This window comes from Triturus cristatus, chromosome 4_2 (genome assembly GCF_964204655.1).
Source record: "Triturus cristatus chromosome 4_2, aTriCri1.1, whole genome shotgun sequence".
NCBI lineage: Eukaryota > Metazoa > Chordata > Amphibia > Caudata > Salamandridae > Triturus > Triturus cristatus.
This window is the reverse complement of record NC_140586.1, coordinates 227,238,400-227,260,600: the sequence shown is the minus strand read 5'-3', so window position 1 is coordinate 227,260,600 and position 22,201 is coordinate 227,238,400. Positions and strand designations below refer to the sequence as shown.

General features: G+C 48.0%; 1 protein-coding gene across 5 annotated transcripts in view; it reads right to left on the bottom strand.

The window, feature by feature from the left end:
- Positions 1-22,201, bottom strand: part of TMEM184B (transmembrane protein 184B) — a 393,946-nt gene that overhangs the window by 252,769 nt on the left and 118,976 nt on the right. The gene's annotated exons all lie outside the window — the stretch shown is intronic.

Here is a 22,201-nt window from a genome sequence, read left to right as displayed (position 1 = left end):
AATCCGAAAAACTTGGGATCTTATCAATGGATTTATTTGCTGCTAAACTGAGACTCTACCAGAAAGAGCGTTAATGAAGGTAAGTGACTAGCTCTTCTGATAGAGACTTCTAGCTGGAGATTTCTCACCTTTTGAATAGATACCAGAGCAGTACCGATTTGGAGGGGACTCAAACTAGAAAGTTCTTCAGACCTGAACAAGCAAAATGCCCTTTTCCGCAAACCAGGTCATTCAGGCAATAGTGCTTCGTAAAAGTTTGTACAAGATGTCCATCAAAGCCCACCTGACAGATTTCTAGAACAGGGACTCCAAATGTTAACTTAGTGGTAGCAGCTTTGACCCAGGCAGAATGAGCATGAAGCCTTCCGAAAGCTGCTTTTTAGTCAATGTGTAGTAGATCTTAATGCAGAGCACGATCCAATGGAACCCAGTGGGAAATATTTCTCTTCTGCACAGCCGGCCTTTTTCGCTGTAGCGAACTCCATAAACAGTTGACCGTCTACCCAGCGTTCTTTGGTACGATCTATGTAGAAGCTTAGTGCTCTCTTGGGGTCCAAGTAAAGGAGTCTCTCCTATTTCATAGGGGAAGAGCATAGAACGCCAGCAGGTGATGTGTTGACAGACATGGAATGTTGGCACATAGAAAAACTGGTTTTGCTGATACTGCCATTGTTCGTATCTGAAAGAAAGTGGTGTACGGTGGGTTATCAGAGAGAGCGTCACGCTCAATCACACGCTGCACCGATGTCATGGCAACGGTTAACACTGTCTTAAAGGCGAGAAGCCACAAGGAGCAGCTGTGAAGTTGCTCAAAGGGGTTGCACGTCAGAAACGTGAGGACCAGTTAAAATTCCACTGCATCATGACAAAGAGGGAGGAAGGAAGCAAATCTTGTAAACCTTTAAAAAAAAAAAAAAAAAAAAAAAAAACCAGGAGACTTAAAGAAGGTTGATCCATCAACCTCAAAAAGACTGAAAGAGCAGAAAGACACCCTTTACCTGTACCCAGAGCCAGGCATTGCCAAGCTAAGGGCAAAGCAAACAATAAAAACATAAAATTGGCCTGGAGGGGGTTGATCTGGCGGATGCTACACCAAACTACAAACTTGTTCCAACGACAAGATGGGACAAGCATATAAAGTTTTTTGCAAGGGACACCTGGCTGCCAAGATGACAACCACCTCTGGAGGAAGGTCGAAGGTATCCAGCTGTCACTGCTCAACCTCCAAGTATTAAAGTGGAGATTGCGAAGGCCCGGGTGCAGAACCCTGCCCTCCTGCTGCAACAGCAGAGCTTCCCGGAGGAGAAACCTGATCAGAGGACAGCTGCTCAGTTCCAGGAGTTCTGGACACCATACTCTCCATGCCCAATTCAGATCCACTAGGATAACTTTGGCCCTGTCGGTCGTTATCTTCTTGAAGGCAGGAGTGGTATCGGTGGAAAGGCATACAGGAGTCCCAAGTTCCACTTGAAGCAGAAAGTGTATCTGAGTGAGAGATGCCTTAAAAACTCCAACACGTAGAAAAGCTGGTATTGTGCGTCCTCTGTGGTTGTGAACAGATTGAGCCAAGAGACATAGCACCACCTCCAGAATGAAACTGCCACTTCCAGAGGCGCAAGGCCTTCCAACACTGGGGTTATGAACCCAGTCATGTTTGTTGCAGTACCACGTTGCGCTAGTGTTCTTTATGAGCAACTGTAAAAAAACCTCCATTTGATGGATGGAAGGAAGGCTTTAAACACCAAGCGGATGGGCTGTCGCTCCAGATGTTTGATATGGAGTTGGGACTTCGCTGCAGACTAAAGGCCTCTGATCTACACCTCTACCATGTAGCTGACGTAACCGCAGTCCAGTAACCACCACTGCAGGTTTTTTGCAGTCTCCTCTGAGATCTGGACGTGGTCGGAGAGGCCCCTTGAAGTTGGGCTCAATCAGACTTCAGGTCCCACTGTGGAGTCTGCATATGTCACCTGGTGTGCTCGAACAACAGGATGCAGGAGGCAATCAATTCCAGCTGCCTCAGAGTCAACCTCACTGAAATCGAAGATCGAGGCTGAAAGATCAGGATAGGAGCTTGACCATCCTAAACTCTCTTGCACGCGAAAAATCTTGATACTGAACAGTATCCATAAAGGTTCCAATGAAGGGGAGCGTCTGAGAAGGAGTAAGGTAAGACTTCGACAACCCTAAAGATGATAGGAGGTTCACCATAGTCTGGAGGTGGTTGCCAACTGCCTGGGTGAAACAGTCAGTGAGATAGGGGAAAAATTGAACTTCTGACCTCCAAATATTTGCTGCCACCACCACCATCACTTTTGTGAACACCGGAGGGGCATTGGTGACATCAAAAAGGAAGCATAGCAAACTGAAAATGCTCCTGTCTCACCACGAACAGCAGTTAGCACCGATGCTATGGCAGGACAGGTATATGGAAGTAGGCATCCTAAAGGCCCAATACTACCATTCGGTTTTGCTGGTCGATGACAGGCAAGCCCTGGGCCAGTGTGTGCATCTTGAATTTTTCCTTCAGGAGGAAATGTTGAGGTTTAGAATCGGAAAAATGCCTCCGTACTTCTTGTGCACCAGAAAGCATTGGGAATAGCAACCACAACCCATTTCTGGTGCAGTTACCCTCTCCCTTGGCCAAAATGGGTGTGCACTTCCTGTCGCAAGACAGAAAGATGGACCTTGTAAGCCGCTGGGGAGATGGTGGAAGGTGTGATGGTGCTGAAAGAAAGGGCAGGGCATTGCCCTTCCAAACAAACTACAGGACCCACCTTTCTGATGTTATGGCCTGCCAACCCAGCAAGAAATCGTTGGATTCTGAGCGGCCTGCTGACCTTGGTCACAGGAGCAGTGGGCCCCACCGTTGTGTATCTGTTGGGGGGCATGCTATAGTTTGATTGGCTAGTAGTATGCTGTACCTCTGCTGAAGCCAAAAAATTATTGGTAGGTCTGGAGCAGTTGCGAGATTGGCAAATAGGCCCAGCAAGCGAGTCGTAGCCCTGCTCTCTGGTGTGCAAGCCACACCAAATTGTCCAAATCCAGATTGTCCTGGATGGTTTGGGCAAGAACATTTTGGAGATCTTTTGGGGCACAAAGGAGGACTTGAGCCACTGAGTCCCAAAGGGCATGGGAGTAGCATGTCAGAAGAAAGGTGGCATTCACTGAGCGGACAGCAAGGCTGGTGGGAGAAAAAACGTGCTTCCCAAACGTTTGTACTCGCTTGGGTCCCTTATTGAGGGGTGAGGGGAATGGAGAATGTATTGGGATTAGACCTGCGGCTGCCTGCACAACCAATCTTTCGGAGGAAGGGTGCTGAGACAGGAAAGCAGAGTCCTCCAGGGCACGATGATGGTGTCTCACTATTTACCTGTTGACTGGGGGGGTGGGACCAGAGCAAGCCTTGGCCCAGGCACCCAACAATGTATCTGTTAGTGCCTCATTAAAGGGCAGAAGGGGTTCTGAAGATATTATCCCCAGCTGGAGGAATTCAGTCAACACATTAGTTTTAACCTCTGGGGACGGCAGCACTGCCCCGCCGAATTCGGAGTACCTCCTCTAGTAGTGTTAAGAATCTGGGATTCATTATGGATGATTCACTCAGGGGGCCAACCGCTGAACATGGCGGCCGTATTCTGAACGAGCTCCAGGACCAGGGCTACAAAATCCTGAAATAGCCCGCTTCGTAGCGACACTTGGGGTCCAGGGACACGGGAGAGTGTGGCGAGCAACAGAGCCGATAATCGGAGCCCCCACGGAACTGCCGCAGTTGCTCAGAAGTGTGACGAGCGGTCCAGGGCCTGTAAGCAGACGGAGAAGCGGAGTAGAGTTGGAGACCGCGTGATTAATAGCCCAAGAGCCGGAGAGTGCTGTGCACGGAACATGAGCTCGAGCCCAGCTGCGAGAGTTGAGCGGGAGTGAAGCCGTGCCATCTCTCAAATACCGGAATCCGTAAAGGCGACAGCGGTGCTTCCTGCAGTCCGGACTGGACTGGGGCGGAGAGCGAGCGTGGCCGCATGCAGTGAGCCCAGGGACCTTCCATATGTGGGACTCAGAAGGCACGCATGGCTGGCGGAAATACGCAGACACCACGGAGGTCCCCGGGGGAGAGAGACGATCGTCAGCGGAAATACCGGAGATCGCCGGCGCAAAGTGGAAAAGAAGCTGGTGCGCAGTAAAGGCATATGCGAATGAATGCATGCCGCCATAAGCCGTTAGTTGCAGAGCGGAAGTAAGCGGCGGAATAGTGTGATTTGGGCCACCGAATACAACCATATGTGCAAGAGTGGACCGGCGTGGGATGACAGAGGGAAGTAGCCTGCACACAACAGCGCACAAAGGGGGAAGGTACCGGCGCGGAGCGCACCCGCGGATTTCTGCGCAGGAGGCTCGTAGTCAGATACCGGGACGGCGGGCTTGTCGTGGGCAGGAGTTCCCCTCCCTGGGTCCTCCGTTTTCTGGAGCCCTGCTATCTTGATACCGCTGTGGGCCATCTGCGCGCCCCTGGGCGGGTGGAGCACGACGTAGCACTGCTGCCTGGTCCCGACACTGGCAACATACAGAGAGAGCACTGTTTATTTTATTTTATTTTATGCGTTTTTATATAGCGCGGACTTTACCCGAAGGTGTCAGAGCGCTTCACAATAGCAGCAGTAATGATACATAAGGAGCAAAAATACAAGTGAGCATGTTACAAAATCAAATGGTACGTTACATGAGGCAATAGTGACAATTGTGCAAGTATCAAGGGCAAACAAAATACAAGAGGAAGCAAACGATACGTTACAAACGGAAAAAGAGCATACAAAGTACATGTAGAGGTAAAAAGAAAAAAAAAATTGCAATAAATGGCCGACACTCAGAACACTAAAACAGAAGTTACGTTACATGAGGCAGTGGTGGCCGTAGTGCATGTATCAAAAGCAAACAAAATACAAGCGGTAGCAAACGCTACGTTACAAAAGGAAAGGTGACGTGTGCATGTTACAAAAGCGATCAAAATACAAGTAAAAGTATAATACTGCAATATATGGCAGACACTCAAAACACACTGGGAAGGCACTTCTATAGGCATGGAGAACAGAATTTCCTATAATGAAAGGACTTCCTTCAGAAAATATAGGGCGTGAATTAAATTTGGAAGTGTCTTTGAAGGAGGAGAGATTTGAGGTCAGTTTTGAAGGCCTGGGAAGAGGTGGTGGTCCGGAGCTGAGGCGGAAGTGAGTTCCAAATTCTCACTGCGTTGCCTGAAAAGGATTGGGCCATCGATCTTTCCTTCTTGAAAGTGGGGGGTTCAAGCAGTACATTTTCTGCATTCCGTGATGGTCTGGAGCCACCAGAGAGTTTCAGTTTATCCGCCAGGTAGCGAGGGGAGGATGAGTGCAAGGCTTTGTGGGTGATACAGGCAGTCTTGTAGATAGATCTTGCCTCTATGGGAAGCCAACGGAGGGTGGATAAAATGGGTGTGATGTGGTCGCTTCTTTTGGCCCCATGTATGAAGCGAGCTGCTGAATGGAGAACAGACTTCAGGGGGGACAGGTGGGATTTGGGGAGGCCAGTAAGAAGAGAATTGCAGTAGTCCAATCTGGAGAGAACCAGCGATTGGACGGTTACTTACCAATGCAATGAGCTCAAATACGATAGTGTGTCCACGCAGCGGGCCAACACACGGAGGGGCTGACGGACATTGTCCGACACAAGACCAAGGGGCGGCCCCGCCCTGCTGAAGTGCTTCCTACGTTTCTAAGGACCAAGGTAGCCAACTGGAACCGAAGCGCACTGGTGACACTAACTCTTTAAGACACAACGCAGTCGTACGTTTTGTGTAAGATTCAACAAGTGTGACGATGGGATGCCCTAAAGGGAAACAACAGGACGCCGGCCCCAATACTGACCACACCCTAGAAAGTGCGGAACACACCGCCGATTCACAGCCGCCTAGCTGTATCCCACCTACCAATGAAGAAGAGTCCACGGAGAAACTGGACCTAATTCTTCAGGAAGTGCGGGACTCTAGGAAGGCTATCGAACAACAAATCGGGGCCCTCACGGCTGGCTTCACTCTATTTAGGGCAGATCATGCTAAGCTGGCGGACAAGGTAAAAAATAATACCATCACGTTGGAAGAACTGTCTTCACAAAATAAACAAAACACAACTCAAATACAACTTTTACAGAAACAATTAGCCACCCTGATGGACCGTGCTGAAGATGCCGAAGGGAGGGCAAGGCGCAATAACATCCGCGTAATTGGCCTGCCGGAACGCATCGAAGGCATCGATGTGCCCCAATACATGGAACAGTGGTTTAAAGACCATATCACCTCTGAGGGACTTTCCAGTCAATACTGGGGGAGAGGGCACACAGGATACCTACCGGCCGGCCAAAACCAGGGGGCCCTCCTCGACCCCCCCATAATAAAGATGCTGAATTATAGGGATCGGGGCATGCTCCTGCAAAAGACGCGAGAACTATCCCAGATCAGATTTGAGAATAGTCGTATATCTCTCTACCCTGACTATACGATCATGGTGCAAAGGCAGCGATCTTTTATGACAGTCAAGAAGAAGCTACAAGGCTTGAACCTGAAATATGCGCTACTCTTTCCAGCCCGATTGAAAATCATCCACGAGCAGAAAACACATTTTTTTGAAAGTCCAGAGGACATCGAGGAGTGGTTAGAAGTGATGGAGCTGGCTAAACTAACAGAAGCTACCTCTCAAAGCTCAGCAAGCAGTCTCCAAACGTATTGGGGAAACAGGCTCACGCCGCAGCAGGAGGATGAATAAGAAATCTCAGCTGGCTAATCCGACGCAACAGCAGATGCAGCAGGGCAGGAAACGGGCGCTAGCAGCAGCTTCCACCTTCTGCAACAACACACGTGCCGAGGACTCAGCCTCCTCGGACGAAAACATGAACAGATCGGACTCTGAGGGGAGTGTGGCCCTGTTCCCTAGTGTGACCCCACAGACAGCGGATGGATTATTTGGCTAAAAGACAGTGAACACTGACAACCCTGACACTGACAATTGGAGCAGCCAATATATCCTTTACTTGTGAAATTGGAAGCGTGACACTATTTTAGTTTTTATCTCTTAGCCCTGGGATCTGTTAGAGCTCAACCACACTTAAGGGTGTTAGGCTACACGACATGGATGGCGCTGGCGATGTCCCCCTAATTGCGAATGCACTATATGTATATAGCACAGTTTTGCTTGTTATGTTAAGTTGTATGGTCCGGTATAATTCCCCATCCGGACCTAGTATTGGGAATTTTAGGGAGGGAAATAGTCCTGACATAACTGCAAGATTAGAGAGACTCGAAGGCAAGCATGCATCACGCATTGAACAGCGGTTGTCACCTGCACTGCTATGCCCGCACTTAGTACATATAACATAATAACGTGGAATGTCCGAGGTTTAGGTCCTGTGCTGAAGCGACACAGGGTACACGCACAGTTGTCGAGACGCAAAGCACAGATAGTGTACCTGCAGGTATCCCACATGGTGGAACAGGAAGCAGTGAAGCTCCGGAAAAAATGGAGGGGTCAGGTCTTCTCCACAAATCACTCTGGCTTTGCACGGGGAGTCACAATATGGATTAGGCATGGGGTACCCTTTATACTGCTAGAACAAAGGGTGGATAAGCAGAGTCGCTATATTTTTCTACAGGGGTCACTGGATGGTCAACCTGTTGTACTGGGTAATATTTATGCCCCAAATTATGAATAAGACAAATTCCTGGCCACTGTTAATCTAGCACTGGTAGGTTGGGAAATACACCCGTGGGTTATAGGGGGAGATTGTAATACAGTAATAGATGTTACACTGGACAGATTCCATCCCCCTCTGCACGGTGCAGGAGTGTTTAAACAGGCGAAGGCACTACGTGAGTGGTCAGAGGGCTGGGCTATGTGTGATGTATGGAGGATGCGCTTCCAGACACATAGAGAATACTCTTATTATTGCCCGGTCCACTCCTTGCACACGAGGATAGACATAATGTATTGTTCAAATAAAATTGCGATGCAGGTAATACAGGCCACTTATTTGGCAAAAACTTTTTCTGACCATAACCCACTGGAAATAACCATCAACTGGGGTAGGGTTCCCACCCCGGTACCCACCTGGAGAATGTGGTGGCAAACACTAGAAGATGCAGTCTTACTTAAAGACATGGGTGACACAATCACTCAATACTTTACGGAGAATAGTAACACTGCCTCCAATAACTTGATTGAATGGGATGCCTTTAAGACGGTTATACGGAGTAAGGCCATCAGCACGATAGTGGGCGCCAGGCAGGAAATACACAGAAACCTTACAGACACGGAGCATAACTTAAATACGCTGGAGCAGGAAGCCACACATGACATTACCAGGAAAGCCCAACTACAGGAGGCGCGAATACAACACGCAGAACTCTTAGAGGCACTCGGAGTTATAGATCATCAGAGATATACGCAGATGCGCCATACTGAAGCAGACAAATCTGGGACAGTACTGGCCAAACTGCTCCGAGACGGCCCCCCCACTACGGTCATTAGCAAAGTCATCACGCTCGCGGGCAGTAAAGCACACACACAATACGACATAAATGAGGCTTTCCGCCAATATTACACCTCCTTATATAGTAAGCCTGTCAGACAAGAAGGAGGGTACGTAGAGGAATTTGTGTCTGATCTACCATACCCACTATTAACTGCAGCAGCTAAGAAGGAATTGATATGCCCCATTACCAAGTCTGAAATTAAGAATGCAATAAGAGGTCTCCCACGCAATAAAACCCCTGGCTTGGATGGACTACCGACGGAATTTTACGACACATACGCGGACTCACTTACTCCCCAGCTAGAAATTCTATATAATAAAGCCCTGGAACTGGGCATTTTACCCCTTACCACGGCGCAGGCTCTGGTAGTCTCCCTCCCGAAACCCAGTAGGGACCCCACGGATATGGCTAGCTACAGTCCACTGTCCTTACTGAAGACGGAATAAAAAATACTCAGTAAAGTACTAGCTAATAGACTACTGCCAACCCTAAATACACTGATCCATACGGATCAAAATGGGTTTCTCCCTACCCGTAGTACATCACTGAACACCAGGAGACTACATCATCTCATGTCAACTGCCCCAGATCGCTATGAACATGCAGGTTGGATATCACTGGATCTGCGCCAAGCTTTCGATACGATTCATTGGGAATACATGTTCAAAGCGTTGGAGAAATTTGGGCTACCCGCGGAATACCTCCAATGACTCCGTTTATTATATGATGCCCCCACTGCCCGTGCTCGCACGGGAGGACATATTTCAACCGAATACCCGATATACAGGGACACGAGGCAGGAATGTCCGCTGTCACCACTCTCGTTCATACTGGCACTAGAACCCCTGGCACTTAAAGTGCGCAATGATGCACATGAAATGCGTATAGAGATAGGGACCACAACACATCTATTTTCTGCTTACGCAGACGACATTCTTTATGTCCGTGACCTCCGGGCCACCCTGGATCCTATATCTGATATTTTTCAAAATTTGAACAAATTTCGGGCCTCGCTATCAACCCGACGAAGTCGCACGCCTTTTTTTGAGAGAATGGATACCCCACGGAAATTGCGTTCGGACCCATTCCAATCCCGGAGGCGCAACACACGTTTAAATACTGGGGTATCCATGTATATTGGACACATACAGACATGCTGGAGGGCAACCTCAATAGAGCGATCAGGGCTCTACGCTCCAGTATTGCCTTTTGGACTACCTTACCACTGTCGTTATTGGTAGAGCAGCCATATCTAAAATGGTGGTCCACCCAAGACTCATCTATTATATTACCAATCCTGCTGCCACATACCATCTTTAAAGTATTAAATACTCTGCTTATATACCTCGTGTGGGGGAGTGGCAGGAGGAGAATAAGCCTTCAAAAGCTACACCTGGGCACAGCTAGAGGAGGCTTGGGGGTGCCAGATCTTAAAGCATACTATTATGCATGCCAATTACAGTGGCTTTCCTACTGGACAGCTGGCCGTAATTTACAAGAAGTAAGATATACAATGCAGGAAGTGGATCGGGGGCCCTGCATACCCTATTACCTCGCTGTAAAACTCCCCAAAACCTCCCACCTTTGCTGCACACAGCACTGCAGTGCTGGAAAGCAGCGTTGCAATATACCCACCTGCATCCAGCGTATGCCGGAAATATTCCACTATTGGGGATACCGCTGGTAGTTGGAAGAATAACAAAGCGCAACATTGCACCCTGGCTAGAAGATGGGATTAGTACAGTAACTGACTTATTTAATGACGGGATGTTAATGGACCATGACAATTTTGTGAGGGGAACAACGGCGCCTGACCACTTATATCTACTGCACGCGGCATTATCCCAATATATAAAAACACAGTGGGCTCTGCAACGACAGGAGCCCCCCACGTACAAATTAGTTAAGGCACTTTACTATATGGGAAGAGGTAGACACTTAAGTGGCTCTATGTAGGGATACGCGGACAGGCGGAGATAGACCTCTCCACACTGCGCACTACTCGGGCAGAGGACACTGGGCGGGCGCGGGAAGAAAAGGAATGGGGCAAAATTGTAGAACATCCTAAAAAGGTATCTAGAAATGCAAAATTTAAATTTATACAGACCATGTTGCTCCACAGAGCCTATCTTACTCCGCACAGACTAGACCAAATGTTCCCACAGACACAACACCACTGCCCACGCTGCCAGATGGAGGGCTGGTACACATGACATGGACGTGCCCACACCTACGGGGGTTCTGGGACAATGTAAGGCAGCATACACGGGCGGTTACACAAAGAGGAAAGGTAACACAATAGAGGAATGTATACTGGGTCTACATAAGAATTCATCCAAACACAAAGTACAGTACAAAGCTGTGAACCTAGTGCTTATTCTAGCAAAACTAGCCATAACTATGCGATGGAAATCAATAAAACCGCCCAGGGAGTACGCTTGGCACAGTAAGCTAACCCGATGGTGTAGTGCAGAAAGCGCTGTGATAATGCGGGAGGAAGCCAAAGGGTTGCGTAAAATCCCAATAGCTCTAGAATGGGATACTATGCTAGAAACTCTTAAAGCGCTGGACCTAGACCCAAATAGCACCCGGAGTAACTCGCAATTGTAATGAGAGTAAAACCTAGCTTGAACGAAACTAAGGAGTATGTGGGGAGGGATGGATCGGTCTTGTACAATGGTGTTTCCCCTCAAACGTAAGTTGCGTGATGTATGTAGCTGATCTGAGCCAAGAAAAGACATTTTATGCACAGTTGCACTTTATCTGCATAGGACTAGAGGGAGGGGAAGGGAGATTAAAGGAGGTTTAGTTTAATTTCAATGCAAACTGGTTAAGAGGAGATACGTTCTAAACATATGGATATATGATAGTGCACAAATTGTTTGGACAACACAGTTTCTATTTACTGTATAGTTGGGCTATCGATATGGTAAGCCAAATATATATAGATATGGTGTGTTGATTTATCCCATTTGTGGAACAGGGTAGCAGGATTTTCTGTTTATATGCAGTATACTACGTATCTAAAAGCTGTACCTATTTAAAATTAAAACTCAATACAAATGTGTTTAAAAAAAAAAAAATGGAGGATTCACTCCAAGAAATAAGTGACCAAGGTGGCGTCCACCTGCTCTGCAGTTCTTAAGTGGTTAAAAAAGATCCTGTGGCTGATTCCTTTCTCAGCACAGAGGCGGGGATTCAGGCCCTTAATGTTTCTAGACTAGATTATGGCAATGTGCTGTACTTGGGAGCTGATAAATCTACTATTCATAGACTAACTTGTGAAGAATGCAGTCGATCGGTTTCTCAATCGCCTACCCTAGTTCACCTCAGTCTCCAGCCTTCTTCGTGATCTACACTGGTTGACTGTGCCAAAACGTATGAAGTTCAAGGCGCTTTGCTATATATGCAGGGTTAAATCTGGATGTGCCCCTAAATATCTCTTGGTCTTAGTCCACCTATACCATCACTCCTGTCCCTTGAGATCCTCTCTGCAGACTCGGTTTATTATACCAAAAACCCGGCTGGCCCGTATGAAAGGTCGATCTTTTTCCTACTTAGGGACACTGCTGTGGAATTCCCTGCCTGCTTCCTTGAGAGATTTGACAACTCTTCTTGCTTTCCGTAAGGGTCTAAAAACCTGGCTTTAAAAAAAAAAAAACTCATTATGCATATCACTTCTCATTTTCCCTACTCCCGCCCTGCACTGGGAAGCTTCTTAGGGTAGGTGTGCGCATTAGCTCGAGTTGGGGGTAAGAACTTAAGCCACCCTAAGCATCACCATGGTATAGGAAGCAGATTATCTGTGGCTGGGCCAGGGGGTGAGAGAAGACCGGATTCAGGGGAGGTACCAAGACCACTGGCCTCCTGCAAGTCGTCGTACCAATTGTTCTCAGTATAGAAGAAACGCGTTACTTACCTGTAACAGCAGTTATCCACTATTGGTGTCTTTCATAGATTCACATGCCTGAATCATTCCCCGTCGTCGAGACGGGAGCCTCCGGTACATAAAAAAGTAATGTCCTATAGACATACATAGAGAAAAATAGGCCTAAGGGCCTCCCCTTAGCAGCCTATCCTAGTCCTTATGTAAAAAGGACCAAACTCTTAGGGTCAGCCAATCAGCTATCACCTCCCTCTAGAACCTTCCTGGCAGGAGCCTCAGTCCCTCAGATTTTCGTACGCACCAAGCTAGGTAGGCGTAATACAGTTAGAGAGAGACGCGAGTCCTTCCAGGGGAGGTGGGAGGGTTGCATGTGAATCTATGAAAGACACCAATACTGGATAACTGCTGTTACAGGTAAGTAACGCGTTTCTTATCCAGTATTAGGGGTGTCTTTCATAGATTCACATGCCTGAATCAGAGTAGTTAGCAATACATTATGCACATTTCTGATGTAACATGCCATAAAGATATTTGAGATAATACACTATTATCATAACAGTTTGAAACATTGGCATACATCAAAACAGTAAATCAGTAAAGAATGTGCATACCAGGATGGCGGGATGTTGGAAGGCTCACCTCACTGGAATAGATGGCGAAGCACCGCCTGGCCCACTGCCGCATCCTTCGTAAGTTCGGCATCCAGGCAGTAGTGTCTGGAGAAGGTGTGCGGTGACTTCCACGTCGCCGCTCTACAGATGTCCAAAATCGGCACTCCAGCGAACAGCGCTGCTGATGTGGACATCGCTCTGGTGGAGTGTGCTTCCACCCTGTCTCGCAAAGGCCGTCCGGCCCCTTCATGGCAGAATGCTATTGCTGAAGAGATCCACCTTGAAATGCTCTGTTTTGTTAGAGGCATACCCAACCTTGGCCTGCTGTAGGCCACGAACAGCTGCGATGACTTTCTTAAAGTTTTCGTCTTGTCTATATAAAACTTAAGACACCGTTTGAGATCCAGAGAGTGGAGCGTCCTTTCTGCTGCCGTGGTAGGGTTTGCGAAGAAGGAACGCAGGACCACCGGCTCGTTGAGGGGAAAGTCTGAAGGCACTTTCGGTATGAACTTGGGATTTGTCCTCAGCACCACCCTGTCCTGTTTGAACTGCATGAAGGGCTCCTGAATGGAGAGAGCTTGCAACTCGCTGACTCTCCTGGCAGACGTTAGAGCGAGCAACAGAGCCGTTTTCCATGAGATGTACTTGATGGAAGCTCGATGAATGGGCTCGAAAGGGTGCTTCATGAGTTGGTTAAGGACCAAGTTGAGGTGCCATGTCGGTGGGACCCGTCGAGGTCTTGGAAAGGACCTATATAGACCCTTAAGGAACTGTTTGATAAGTCTACTGGACCAGAGAGACGGGCCTTTGGAAGTCCTGGTAAAACGTGAAATTGCCGCCAGATGCACCTTTATGGATGCATGCGCTAATCCGGACTGCGCCAAGAGCAGGAGATATGGCAATATCTGTTCAGGCGCGATATGAAGTGGTCTCATCTCAGGCCCTTCTCCGAGCACCATACGCAGAAGCGTTTCCATTTGAGAGAGTAGGTCTTGTTGGTACTGTCCGCCCTTGCTTTTGCTAGCACGTCCCTGCATTCCTGCGGGATGTTCAAATGACAGAACTCTCTGTGCTCAGGAGCCAGGCCGATAACCTGAGCGATTGCAGGTTCGGGAATTGCACCTGCCCATTGGACATTGTCAGCAGGTTGGGGTGCTGTGGTAGACGAATCGGTGTCCTGATGGAGAGGCGATGAAGGTCCGAGAACCAGTGCTGCCTCGGCCAGTACGGGGCAATCAGGATCAGGGTACAGGGCTCCGCCTTCATCTTCCTGAGGACCCTGGGAATCATCGGGAACGGTGGAAAAGCGTACGCAAATACGCTGAACCAGCCTATGGAAAAGGCATTCCCGAGCGACTCTGGCTGGGGATGCCAGCTTGGGCATTTGGCGTTCTCCCTGGTGGCGAACAGATCGATTCCTGGGACTCCCCATTCTGAAAATACCTGTGTCAGTGCACTCTCGTCGAGCTCCCATTCGTGGGAGAGGGATTTCTGCCTGCTTAGGGCGTCCGCAATGGTGTTGTCCTTTCCCGGGACATAGTCCGCCCTGAGGGTGATCCCATGGAGAACAAGCCAGTTCCAGATCTTTTGCGACTTGCGCGATAGAGTGAGCGAACGCGTTCCTCCCTGTTTGTTTAGATAGTGCATCGTCGTGGTGTTGTCCGTTCTGACGAGCACCTGGGAGTTCTCGATGCGTGGGAAAAAGGCTTGCAGCGCTAGGTACACAGCCCTCAACTCCAGCAGATTGATATGGAGGCGTTGCTCCTGATCTGTCCATTTGCCACTTACTCTGAGGTCCTGAAGGACAGCTCCCCAGCCTGCTGGAGATGCATCGGTGGTGATCACAAGTGGCGCCGCTGGAAGCAGGAACGGCAGTCCCCTCGACAGTTTTCTGTAATCCTTCCACCACTCGAGGCTCTTGGATATTTGTGGTGTTATCCTCACAATGTCCTCGAACGAACCTGTACTCTGAGTCCACTGGTTCGTGAGAGCTTCCTGCAATGGACGCATCCGAAGCCTGCAGTGAGGGATGAGTAGTATACAAGAAGACATCATTCCCAGGAGTGATTTGAAAGTGCGAACTCTTAGGGATTTCCTTGATGCCACCGCCTTGGCCAGCGATATGATCTTGTTTTTTCTTTCGTCTGAAGGAAATGCCCTCGCGCATTCCGTATTCAAGGTCGCCCCTAGGAAGGTGATGCTTCTTGTTGGGGACATATGTGATTTCTGAAGATTGAGAGTCAATCCTAGATGTTGGAAAAGATTGGTACAGGCGTTGGAGAATTTGGTTGCGCCTACAGCCGTGGGCGCCTTGACCAGCCAGTCGTCGAGGTAGGGGAAAACTTGGTGACCCATTTGACGTAGGAAAGCTGCCACAGGAGAAAGGCACTTGGTGAAAATCCGCGGAGCGGATTTGAGGCCAAACGGTAGGACCTTGAATTGGTAGTGCTGTCCTGCCACCTCGAAACGTAGAAACTTCCTGTGCCCCCTGAGTATCGGGATGTGATAGTAGGCATCCTGAAGATCCAAGGATGTCATGAAATCTCCTTCCTCTAGAATGCCTAGGATTTCTTGGAGCGTCACCATCCTGAACGACTGACTCTTCAGGAAAGAGTTGAGTGCCCTGAGATCTAGAATGGGCCTCCACTTCTTTTCTTTCTTGCGTATCAGAAAGAAACGGGAGTAGAATCCTTTCTCCCTCTGAGCCGATGGAACCCGCTCGATCGCTCCTTTCCTCAACATCTCCGATATTTCCCGGAGCAGCAGCCGTAGGTGCTTGTGTGGGAACCTGCGTGGTGGGGTTGCAGGCGGGATGGTGGTAAATTCTAGGGAATGGCCGAATCTGATGAGTTGGAGCACCCAACGATCTGAGGTGATGATGCGCCAATTTTCCAGGAAGTGGGTCAATTTTCCTCCAATTTGTGAAGAGGGAGATGGTAGCAGGACTGGCTGGAGTAACTGGTCACTGGCGTCCGCCGGTGCCCCTCTTCTGGTTCTTACCCCTGAAGGTAGATCTTCCATAAGACGACTGCCGACCTTGTTGCTGTTTCTGCTGGTACTGGGTCTTATTCTGGAAGGAATACGAGGACCTATTCTGGAAGGATCCTCTGTAGGAGGACTGGCCTCTAGATTTGTTGCCCCAAAAGGACTGGTTCCTTGCCTGCAAGGTTCCAAGCGCTCTAGCCGTGTCAGTGTCCTTCTTAATAGCTTGGAGCGCCTCATCAATTTTATCCCCAAATAGATGTTGTCCGTCGAAGGGCATATCCAGCACCTTCGTCTGCACTTCCTGCCTGAACGATGTTGCCTTCAGCCATCCTTGGCGGCGCAGGACCGCAGCCCCAGCCAGTTGACGAAAGCCTGTCATGGCCACGTCTATGGCGCAATCGATGATCTCGGCTGCAGAGGTCTGGCCCTCAGAAAGTAGTGCCTTTACCTCTTCCTGAACTGCGCTCGGAAGTTCTGCTAAATATGGGGCAATATCCTCCCAAAGTTGGCGGTTATAACGCCCCAAGAGGGCTATGGAATTGGCCACCTTGATGGTCATTGCCGAAGTGGTCGAAAACCTTTTGCCAATCGTGTCCAATTTTCTGCCCTCCTTGTCCGGTGGTGCTGACAGAGGAGAGGAGGGATTACGAGAGTTTTTCTGGGCCGCTTGGGTCACAACCGAATCCGGTTTCGGGTGGCCAGTCAGGCAAGCTGGTGCCGTGGACGGAGCCTTATACTTCTTATCCAGGCGTGGAACAACCGCAGGAACGGAAGCCGGCGTCAGCATTAGCTTCTTTCCCTGGTCCCAGAGAAAGTCGATGATCGGGATCGATTTCGTCATCTTCTTCGTCTGCTCCTTAAAGTCATGCAGGAAGCACTCAGTCTCCGTCGACTCCATGACCATATGGAACCGCGTCGCGGCCCGTTCAATTACCTTATGAAAACCACCAATATCCACTGGCGGTGAATCAGATTGGCGCGGTTGTGGGGAAGGTGGTGAGGATGCCACATACTCCTCCTCCTCATCCTGGTCCGTCTGGTCACCCTGGACCTCTCCTTCTTCCATCTCCTCAGCCTCCTCATCCGATGACTCTATCACCTGCGGAGGCGGTTTCCCGTGGCAGACCTGCGTAACTGGCCGTGATTGCCTTGGGGCTGTCGTTGGCGGGTTTGTAGTTGGCACTGGGACCCCTGCGTCCAACGTCGTCGATTCCGGGAAACGTTGCTTGTAGTCCCGGATAAGGAATTTGAGGTCCTGAACTATTGACAGAGGAAGGCAAACCATCGGAGTGACCTCCGTGCGAACCTGTTCCTGGACGGGGCGCTCCTGCGCGCTCATGTCTTCCTGCTCCTCGTCCGTGCTTTGACATTTGACATAAAGTTCAGAGGGGGAAGTAGCCTGTTCAAAGAGCTCCTCTTCAGACTCTTCACTCTGAAGAATCTCCATAGGCAAACTGGTTTGTACCTTGCTTGGAGATGTCGTTTCCGGTGTAATCTGTGGTTTGGCTAGTTTGCCAGAAGCAGAACCTTGTACAGAAATCCCTGCTGTCTTCTGTCCCATGGACGACGACGACGGGGTCGTCGACGGCATGGCTGTCAGCAACGGTGTCCCCGTCGACTATATTTTCCTCGTCGTCGACGCCTTCGTCGTCAACATCTTCGTCGTCAACATCTTCGTCGTCAACATCTTCGTCGTCAACATCTTCGTCGTCAACATCTTCGTCGTCAACATCTTCGTCGTCAACATCCTCGCCGTCGACGGTGGGCTCCTCATCGACGTCGACGGGACAATCTTCGTCGTCGACGATGACTTAGACGTCGACAACGGTTTTAACAGTATAATAGACGAGATAGGAGTACCTGCTGACAATGAAGAAGGGGTAGTCGTCGTCGACGAGAAAACAGACGACGCTGTCGATGTGGACACGGTCGTCGTTGGTGTGGAGACATGTCCTGATGGCCTTTTCTGCGCCGAGGAAGGTGTCGCAATTTTTGTGGCCGACAGAGTAGGTTTCTTGAAAGTGAGAGAGTCCTTGTCAGACGCTGAAGATTTTGAAGATCTTGCCTCTGAAGACTTCTTGTGTGTCTTCATAGGAGGAGCGTCTGAGGGGCCAGGAGATGTCACTCTCTGCCTCTTCAGGGAGACTTCAGAGGTTCCGGAAAAGCTCGCCTCTGAGGACACCACACTCTCTCTGTCCTTGAGCCTGTCCAGCCAGATAAGCAGGCGACCCTCTCTGTCTCTCAAGGTCTTATGAGGGAAAGACCTACATATTTTACAGTCCTTAGGGACGTGGTCCGGATAAAGGCAATGCAAGCACAAGTCATGCTTGTCGTCCACATGAAGCCTCTTCTTCCCACATGAAGAGCAAGCCCTGAAAAGGGCTTTCTTCTGGGAGTCAGACATGCCAGGAGCTATAGATGAAATAAACACTCACTGCAGCAAAAAGAGGCCTGAAGTAGTCAGCGTTGAAATCCTTGAAGAAGAAAGTCACCAAAAAAGTGAACAATCTGGTTTGAAGAAATCCTGAGGAGAACTCAGGTTGGAGACTCCCTAGCACAACGTGCGGTAGAAAATCTGAGGGACTGAGGCTCCTGCCAGGAAGGTTCTAGAGGGAGGTGATAGCTGATTGGCTGACCCTAAGAGTTTGGTCCTTTTTACATAAGGACTAGGATAGGCTGCTAAGGGGAGGCCCTTAGGCCTATTTTTCTCTATGTATGTCTATAGGACATTACTTTTTTATGTACCGGAGGCTCCCGTCTCGACGACGGGGAATGATTCAGGCATGTGAATCTATGAAAGACACCCCTAATACTGGATAACTGAGTGAACCCATAACTTGTTTCATGATCATTGTCAGAGTCTGTGCTGAAAAGAGAGTGTAGTGTGCGATTTTCCTTATGGAGGTGGTAATCAAGTGGGCGAAGCTGCAACTCCTTAGTGATCAGGCGTGGCCTTGGTAGAGGTCATACCTGGCCCACATCCATGTCAGAGTATTATTGGTATCGCCTTGTCTGGCGTCCATAGATTCAGCACTGCTGTTGAAGTTCCAGCAACCATGGCGCTGGAGCAAGATAGGAGTCATGCGTGCCTAACTGGCACAGAGGGTGAACCGCCGGCTCTACTCCAGAAGAAAAGGCCTCTTGGATCCAGAAGCCACGCCAGCGGGAGTCAGCCAGGATCAAATGAGTTGGAGCATGGCCTCACAGAACTCTTCAATATCTCTGGGAGTGCTGGAACCAGTTGTGAGAGCGGCTCCGAAGTGGACAGACTCAAGAGTCATGTTGCAGCCCCATGCCTTCTCAGGTGAATGCAAGTGGCAAGAGGGGACCAAGTCCCTCTTCAATTCTTATGGTTCTTTTTTGGCATACTGGACAATTTAGGTGTTGATCAAGAATGACTTCTGGAACAGCTTTGTCGACTTCTGGGGCGAAAACCGGCACAAGATCAAACATTCGACTTTGTCCAGTGTCATCACAGAGTGTTCTTATGCTCAGGGATGTAGAGTTAAGCTTTGCGGTCTTGAATGTGCTTTGGATTAATCGATGCGTAGTCACTGCAGGCCTTAATAACCATGACTCGACCCTATGCACCTCTAATGTGCATCTGTCAGACATTTGTTTGCAACACTCCCGACAGCTTATAACCTGTTGTTTTTGGAGGAGTCATTCTCTTGCACACTGAATTATGAGATAGCGTGGAAAGAAAGAAATTGATGCCAGGAGAGAGAGAGAGTGGAACCTATATAGCCCGAGTACGTTATTTCCGGAGTGGAATGGAGTCAGTGCAGAGCCACATGGCACGACCTATCAGAGCACAGAGGTACCGCTGAAAAGATTCCCAGATCCATTCTAATGCCTGGGGAATATTCAAAAGGTGAGGAACTGCAACTAGAAAAAACCATCAGAAATTAATAAAATAAAAAAAAAGACTAGCATGTTGAATTCTAGGTTAACGATCTAGGAAACATTTAATAACCAAACGTTTTTACTTACACAGGTTCTCCATCATAAGACTATCAACACAGAATATCCCCCTCACTTTGCAGGATACCGGAACACTCCTTCCATAGGAAAACATTCTCTTTTGGGAAAGCAACCTGTTGAGCTGCCTCACAAGTATGCCTATTCAGCTTTAAGGCATTTCTTAAATGAGTAAATAATTTAGGTCAGAGTCTATGTACTTATAAGACAAACTTTTCAACCTAACCGTCATTTAAAATATTTTAATAAAAGATAATGTCTGCATAGGTATACATATCTTCTGGGCTTAGATGAAATTGTGAAAGAGTGAATTGCACCTTTAGGCAGCATGCAGACCTAGATATCCCAGAAGAAAATTCGCCAGTCATTTGAGCCCCAGTTCATTTTGATGTTCAGACTACAATAGTTTCTGGGGAAAAAACTGCTGAAGTCTAAACTAATCTCTTGTCCGGTAGGAAGGAGGGCTGTTCATAAATTCTGCAACGATTCCCTTAATGGAGAATCAGTATTGCAGGCTAGAAATTCTCCATTATTATCCGCCACAGGAACTGTTGTTTATTAATACCGAACGGAATAGCAAGCACTCTTTAGACAAGCAGTATCATAGACTAGACTAGAGCATATTGGGATAGAAGATTACATTTGTTTAGGCAAAGATTAAATGTAAAAATGCCTGACATTCTTGGGCGTCAATCCTGGAGTCTGAATCTAAACATGTTTTTTATTTTTGCTTTTGCAAACATATGACTAGAACTCCAGGTCACTGCTTCAACATGTCTCCACCACAGGCACATTCCTTAGCAAGGCTGTCCTGGCTGCTTTACACCTTCATCAAAGCACAAAAAGATGGATTTGCTTTCTGACAAACCACTAAAATACCACCATCCATTTTGAGACAGACTGCCTGGAAGCAGTCCTTACTATACTACTAGTGCCACAGTTCACTAATGCCAGATTAAAAAAAATTAGAATTAGAGTTCAGGCAGTACCTCAAAGTTCTCAACATCTAACAGAGATCTCTCAGTTGGAGATGTTTGTTAGGAAAGAACACTAGCAGTGCAACAAATAGAGACGCACGTAAATCTGAGATTACTTTTGGTCAGAACAAGATTAAAGTTCTACACTGTACAATGCTTGAAGTTCACTTACTGTAAGCACAGAAGCATTAGTTATTAAAAACACTACCTTCCAAGATAAATGTATGCTTTACGATTGACCTGTGCACAGGTTCAAAAGAAGCATCCATCAGTTTGACTAAGTCTATGTCCAATTCTCAAGAAGTGACTGTCTTAACACTGGAGTATATACCTTTTCCAGGCCTTCTAAAAAGACTTTAATGTCTGGCAACCTAAACACAACTGCAATGGATATTTATTGTATGCAATAATGGCTGCTAAATTCACTTTAACAGAAGAAAAATTAGGGCCTAATTTTGCTAAATGTAACAGATGAGGCAGTACTAGATATTTCTTGCATGGGACTGGATCAGTCACCCTCTGAATGCATGAAAGACAAAACCTTTTCTATTTAAAAACATATAAAGTTCTCATAGAGTGTCTCTTATTCTCATTCAGAATCATCAAGCTGTCAGGAGGTTAGTTCAAATGCGTATACTACAATCAGGGCCAATCTAGTAATCTCATGATGTCAAGTAGTGGTGGAGGAATTTACATTCGACTCTGGTCAACAGATCTAGTCTGCACTTCAATCTGTTTAGTGGTTTACAGATGTACTTCCACTGTCAGAGAATTCACAAAGTCTTCGCCATTAGGAGCTACAAGGATTATCCAAGCTCCTTCCTGCTTCTGCTTTCCAATCTCCTGAATGAGACTACTAAAGCTGGTACTTCAAGGTATCAAAAGAACCGTTACATTAAATCCAGTTTAATGCCCAAAGTCAAATTTATTGTAATTTTTTAGTTAAAGACAACTTTAGAAAGTGGACACTGTTGACCCACTAAACGCCTCTCAGGAATGGAAACAATAGCGGCCTACCACTGGAAGAGGTATTTCCTCTCCACGGCAGGAAGCCACACGGTCTGAGCCCAAAATACAAGCTTTGATTGGCAAATGGTAGACACGCAAGATGGGCTGCTCTTTTGTTGTGATAGAGGGGTTGGCATTGGGGATAGAGGGAAAACAACAGCCAAACCAGTATTCCAGCAAGTGTGTAAACCTAAGGTAT